A 7,145-nucleotide genomic window follows, 5' to 3' on the forward strand; every position below is an offset into this window, starting at 1 on the left:
TAGTCCTGCTTGTCCTGCAGTCGATGGACAACATGTACAGGGCAGAGGAAGGGAGTTGGTTAGAGAAAAAGGGGGTCATTTTCCATCTTTTTAAGTCTTAATTTATATTTTGCTCTTAAACTTGCTATCACTGCCTCAGATACATTTAATCTTAAATTTTTGGAGGTCCCCAGAAACAAAACAAAAGACAAAGGGTAGTTTTTATTATTTTATATTTTTCCTTCCTTTCTGGTAGTTAGTGCTGCCCACTCCACCCTCCACCCTCCCACCCTCCTAGCCCTGTCTTCAGTTTCACTTTCAAGTCCAGAGCGTCATCAGACCCTTGGTGCTCATGGACTTGGGCCTCTCTAGAGAGAAGCCCAGGGCACAGTTCCAGGTGAGCTGTGCCAGCACCCCAGCTCCTGTGATACCCCCACCAGGACCATGTTGTAATTCATCTGTCATGCCATAGCACTGGAGCAGCGCCCCACTGTTAGCATCTATATTGGGCCAGAGGTTCTTGGCTTTGCCCTGCTCCAGGAGGATCTTGAGCACAATCTTGTAGAGCTGAGCAACCAGTTTAATCATGAGGTCATTGGGCATATGTTTCCAACCAAACTCTTGCTGACAGATATGTCATGCCCAAATCAGGCTTCCTTAGTACTACATGGCCATAGCCCTGATTTGAGTGTGTTTCAGATGTATTCTGGTCATTCCTTATCTGACACATCTTTGCCAACTTCCTTCTGTAGCTGCATCAGCCAGACAAGCACTTCCTGATTTGTCAGCCCATGCGGGGGCCTGCCAGACTCTTCATGGCTGCTGCAAAGACCAGGTAGGGGTCTGAAAGGACACTGCCCACTAAGTGGTTGCTACGGGCACTTATGTTGCCGCCCTCATGATCACTGTGGTTGGTGAGGTACATGCACAAGAGCTCAGTGACCTGAGCATGAATCTAGCCCAACTTGGTGAAGTTGCGGGACCAGTCCAGCTTAGTGTCCACAGCCTTGACACCGCTGTGGTAGAGCTGTGCTACAACACAAAGTGGCTTGGTGCCTGCCCTCTGCATAACCTCGGAGAAAGTAACTTCCACTGCTAAGGACTGTAATGCCTGCAATGAACTATGACATGGGGTGTAGATTTGGGGGAAAGTTGTCCAGCATGGTGACCACCACCTGGGAGGGCAGAAATGCCCTCTTAGCCTACTCCTGGGAGAGCCAAGGGACCATCCTGCTTCTCTGTTGGAATCTGTCCCGTCACCAACAGCCAAAAACAAGCCCTTCTGCAGGGGTTCCTGTTCCACCTTAGCCTTGGGGAGCAGTTTCTGGCACTTAGGAATACAACAGCCCTGAAAACGGTGCCTTCTTCAGGGTCAAGAACCGAGGTTTAGCAGATCGTCCCTTCATGCCTTGCGTGCCCCCATACATCATGTCCACGGTGATCTGACCCACCATCGTCTGGCCAGGTTGCTTCCTGAAGGGACTAATTTTGGCCTGATGCTTAGCAATCAAGTCAGCCAATATGCCCTTCAAATTTGTGGATGAAGCTGGGCAGCCAGAAGAATACAGGATGCATTCCTGGCTCCAAAGAGCCTGATGGCCGCAGTGATTAAAGCCACCACAGGTGCCAGAAAGGATCTGGCGGTCTGGAAAGGAAAGAGCTGTGGCAGGGGGCGAGCCGCAGCTGCACCAGAGACAGCGGGGCTAGGTGGCCAGCAAAGGAGAGGAGACTGACAAGGCAGATGGGTGCCAGCCCTGGGACCCCCTTGAGGCCTCCCCACTAGTGCCTGGAGCTTGATTCCGTCCCTCCCAGTGGGGCGTGGCTGTCGGTCCTCGTGGAGGAGCAGTGGAGCCGGGCCATTGTGGCTTTAGACCTCCATCATTTCTTAGGGCAGATTCCATCTTCTGTTAGTGATATCTTTGAATGTACCTTCCAGTTAAAGGCTTGCTGAAGTGTAAGCTACATTATCCTAACGGCAGTTCTGAAATTACAGGGGAGGAGCGTAATCACTGAGAGGAGTGACAGTGGCATAAAATTGCCATTTTGAGGGCTCACTTTTTTATGCTTCCCTATGACATATTTTTTTCTTTAAAAAAAATAGAAACTTTGTGTGTGTGTGTGTGCAGTGAAAACTGAACTTTAAACTGTTACCACTGCAGAGCCTAGGTTCTCCACGGGCACACGTGACTCTTCCTGTCACCTGTTGATGCCCCCCATGACCATCACTGATCACCTAAAGGCAGAGCAAGATCATGGACTGCAAAGTCCTGGACAGATCTGCTTCCTGAGCTGATATACTGCAGTGAAGTGTGGTGGAATGCATGAGCACCTGGAGTATTTTTAACTAAAGGAGAAATGATTGAAAGCTAGGATATCGTCCTCCCCAAATCCTTTCGCTATCCAGTTAAATATAAAACCCCTGCCATGTTGCATAGAGCCGAGCCATGAGGATAACCAAGTGTCCTACTCTGGCAGCTCTGTCAGGACCTGCTCATTCTTATCCCCAGATGCCGCTTCAGCCTCATTTCTCTCAACCGCTTTCTGCAGCCTGCATGCACGTGACTTCTGTCTCTACAAGAATGCACCTTATAATCGGTTCTTCCATCATTATAGTGTCTCATATCTACTTGGTAATTTGCTTTGTCATTACCTTGAGGGGTAGTTACTTTATTTCCTTGGAATGTTGAAGGAAATATTCCTGACTTAATTGTCACATCGACCTCTATAAAACTTTGTTGTGTGTGTTTGGTTATTTTTGTTCTGCACGCTGGGTCAGCCTTCCTGTTTTCACCTCTACTTGTATCTTCCTGTCTACTTATCTTTCTGCTTATCTTCTGTCAAAATAATAACTGTGTGTCATCTTCTTTTCACATGCCTGCCCTGCAGCTTGCCCATTTCTGATTTCCAGCATTGCTTTAAACATGGATAGCAGCGTGTAGCTCAAAGTCATGCCAGTCAACAGTCAAAATTTTGGCCAGTTAATATTTCAGTATACTCTTACGGCTTAGGTTCAAGTCTTTTCTGTTTAGCATTGCCTTGCCACTGGCTTCATCTGTTACACACTAGTTTTGACTTGTCCCCCACACTCTCATCAGTACCTCTCCTGGCCTGGCTGCTGTTCTTGCCCTCTGTGCTTGACCAGTCTCAGTAGCACAGTGGTCACAGCTACATACAGCATAACTTGACCCACTGCTCTCTAGGTTTCTGGCTAGAGCCAAGGCTCCAGGGTGACCTCCTGTATAAGAAGGTTATCCAGAACTCTACGTGCGAATTAGAGATGGAATTCATCTCTATTTAGTGCTGAGAGTGTAGGCAATTCAGTACTAAATTTTTTTTCAATCACATCCAACTCATCCTCTTACAAGAAAAAAAAAAAGTTCTGTTTGTGGCTATTTGGCCTTGGAAAATGAAAAGGGAGCAAGTTTCAGCTTGTTTATGAAGAAGTACTGTGATTAAAAATCAAGATTAAAAACCTCACACTGGTCAAGAAGATCTGATCAAAGAATGTTTTGATGTTTAGTATCACTAAAATTTATTTCTCTCCCTATGCAAACTTCGATCTTATAAAAATTGAGCCCCTGATTCTCAGAAGGCAGAAAGTTAATGAAAGGCTAGCATTTTCTTCTGAGCTATTAGCTCTGTGGCTCTGCTTCTGATGAACAGTAGAGGAGGAAGGGAAAGAATTTTAGGAAGAGCACTCATCATGAAACAAGAAGAAGACTGCCAGGCTCACATTTTTTCAGATTTGATATGGTCTAAACTAGCACTGTTCAATAGAAATATGGAGTGAGCCACATATATAATTTTGAGTTTTACAGTAGCCACATTGCAATATGTAAAAGAAATTGGTGAAATTAAGTTAAATAATATATCTTATCTAACCAAGTATAGTTAAAAATACCATTCAATATATAATCAACATAAAAAGTTTTTAATGAAATATTTTTACACTATTTTATTTGTACTAAGATTTTGAAACCCAGTGTACATTTTAAACTTACAGCAAATATCAGTTCAGGGTAACCAAATTTCAAGTGCTCAATTATACATAGGACAGTACAGGTCTAGAGGCCACATCATCCCTCTTTGAACAAGCAACTGAAGAAATAAGTCCAATTATGGTCCAAGAAGTATACCCTGTGCTAGCTGTATCTATTCTAAATGACTGCACAAAATATCTAAGGATTATGATTTGAGAAAATGGGCAATTAATATTACATTGTTGTTTTGCAACAAAGATCAATAAATAGCTTTCTAGCTTTATAATGCTTAATGTTATGAGTGTTCTATTTGCTTGACCATGTTGGTTAATGAGAATAGGGACAAGCACTACCTCCAGAGCTAACTTCAACTTTTTCTCTGGAAAACTATTCTATATCTTATGAGTGCAAATGGGCTTTACCCACATTTAATATATTGTGAAGGTGTAACACCAAATATAAAACCACCGGTGAATTAATTTAATCCAATTTGAATCTAATTAGCTCAATTAAACCTTCTATTCAGTGATAAAACTTCCACTCAGATTAATTATTTCTTGACTTAACCATAGAACTCAACCAGTATTTTTGATATGATAGCCTTTTCAGTTATGGTTTATATTTATATGATTCCCATATAATAAGGTCTTTAGATGTGCCTATTTCAAAATATTGGCTTGATAGATTACTCCCCCCCCCAGTTTGAATGTGTGCTTTGAAAAGTAATAATGCTTTCAAATAATATTACTTGAAATATAATAATGGAGGGTAGGACTATGAGTAGGGAGTGCTTAAATCTTTGGAAGAGATTTCCAAAGGTGCCAGTTAATTTTGCAATTCTCAATATGTGTACTCCAACTCAAAATAAATAAATTCATCTGGTAAACTGCCTTTTTTATTTTTTTGAATCAATCAAGGTTCTAGAATTTGGATGGTAGAATGATGTGGGGCTATGTGTAGGCAGATTTTAGTATCCATGATCTGTGCTGTCCCCTAACACATACACCTGTATGTGTTACATTAATTGGCCTAAAGGACTGCAGATGGAATTAATCTCCCTTAATAAAAGGAGACGATCCTGGATTATCTGGGTGAAGCCCAATATCATAACGTGTGCCCTTAAAAGTAGAAGAGTAGGGCAGGAGGATCAGAGTTCTGCAAAGAATAAAGCAGCAGCAGGAGAGAGTTGAAGCCTGAGAGGGACTCCACCTGCTATTGCTGGTTCTGAGATGAAGGGGATCACAAGCCAGGGAATGCAGGTGGCCCTGAGAAACTGAGAACAACTCCCCACTGACAGCCAGCAAGGAAACAGGATCTCATTCCTACAACAGCATGGAAATGAATTCAGCCAACAACCCAAATGAGCAAGGAAACAGACATTCTCTTAGAACTTACAGAAAGGTACTTAACCCTGCCACCACGTTGATTTTGGTCTTGCGAGCTATAAACAGCGAGAGTAGAGCCTGCTGGATGTGTGGCCTATGGAAACTGTGACAATAAACTGATGTTGTTTTAAGCCACTAAATTTGTTGTAATTTGTTATAGTACTAATAGGAAACTAATACAGAGAAGAGATAAGAATTTCTTTAAAGACTTTGCCTAGTCCATCCCTTGACCTTTGTCAAAGAATAAAATGCCCTTGAGGGACCATCCCATGAAAGCAAAGCAAAAAAATATTGGTAGGAAATCATGACCACTAAAGTCATTTTTTATATAGTAAATATAAGAAATTATATTCAATTATTATTATTAATAATCATTGGAAAGTGTCAGTAATTGAAGACAAAAGCACCTTTGAAGAGCTGAATGGATTAGTGATACTAAATCTTTTAAATATTTTGGAGAGTTTTCTATGACTACCAACATTTTGAAGATATACTAGACAAAATCCATGGATAAAACTTGCTTTTGGTATTTCTTTTCAGATTGTGTATCTTATTCATTAAGATATCTGAAATTTCTTTTATGAAATCCTTGTTCCAATTATAGCCAGTATTCATTTTATTTCTTCAATAAATATTTGATACTTTCATCTTCCATTAAAAATGTCAGTTCTCAGGACAATTAGATTTTTAGCATCAAATACATGTATCATATTTTTAAAGTATAAGAAATGCTCAATTATAATTTATCTCAGTAGAATATGCATTTTCAATACAAATTTATTTTATATCCCACATTTTATCATAATTTTAATTTAATTATATTTATTAATAAACTAACGCAGTGGCTTAGCTGCATCCACCTTGGCAAGAGGGAGACCATGCTGTTTGGCCTGTGTATATCCCGCAACCCTACCACCATGGTCACTCTATTGATGGGTCCATTGTGTCACTATGGAGCTGGCCAAGAAAAGATGTTTCCTGATTTCCACAGGAGGAATTATTCTATCACCTTATTGTTAGGAGACTCTTCTGTAGTAGATACTCTCTTAAGGACATTAACTGGAGATACAAAAATCTATACGCTTTGTGTTCCCTACCATAAGTCAATCCACATTCTTCTTTTGCAGGCTTCTTTGTCTCTTATCCTTGAATCTTATTACTTCTATACCCCTGAGTAGGCAGCCAAATTATATGCTGCTACAGGAGCAATGCAGATCACTTCTCCCTCTATATGAAGCAAATAACCGAGTGCAGTGCTCATAGTTCTGTCCACCCTAGAGCAGGGTTGAAATGTGCTAGCAGTTCCTTTGGGGCTAGCTCAAACATCAGTGAACCAGGCTGAGTGCTTTCCTTCTTGAACAACAGTTTGCTCTAATCTGCCATATGTTTATAAAAATAGGTTGAGGAGAGGCAAAGTTGCAATAGTGGTAGGCAACATGTAATTATGAGCCACATCTTCTTATAATTTACTCCTGTTTTTTGGAATTGCTCTGGCATGATCCCAAATATACCATTTCCTCCACGCAATGAATCATGGCTCTACCTGCTTTACCTTATGACATAGTGGAATACCCAGCCAAAGATGGGCAACCCCAGTTTCACCATCACTTAATGCCCCAAGGTCAGTTGATTAGCCTCTCCCAGTGCCCAGTAGCCTCTCAGGAGCCATTTTTAAACAGAGAGTAATTCTGTCCCCGAATACATAGCCTTGCTCCAGAACCTCAGGGATCGCCACTGTGACTCTCCTACTAAGGCTTTACAGAGTCCACCTCTAGCATTAGCTTTGCTGACATACCTGCCT

At 41.6% G+C, this 7,145-nt stretch overlaps 1 pseudogene; it reads right to left on the bottom strand.

The window, feature by feature from the left end:
• Positions 1-297: 297 nt before the first annotated feature.
• Positions 298-3,157, bottom strand: LOC119543695 (annotated as a pseudogene).
• Positions 3,158-7,145: the final 3,988 nt, after the last annotated feature.

The sequence above is a fragment of the Choloepus didactylus genome, chromosome 9, assembly GCF_015220235.1.
Source record: "Choloepus didactylus isolate mChoDid1 chromosome 9, mChoDid1.pri, whole genome shotgun sequence".
NCBI lineage: Eukaryota > Metazoa > Chordata > Mammalia > Pilosa > Megalonychidae > Choloepus > Choloepus didactylus.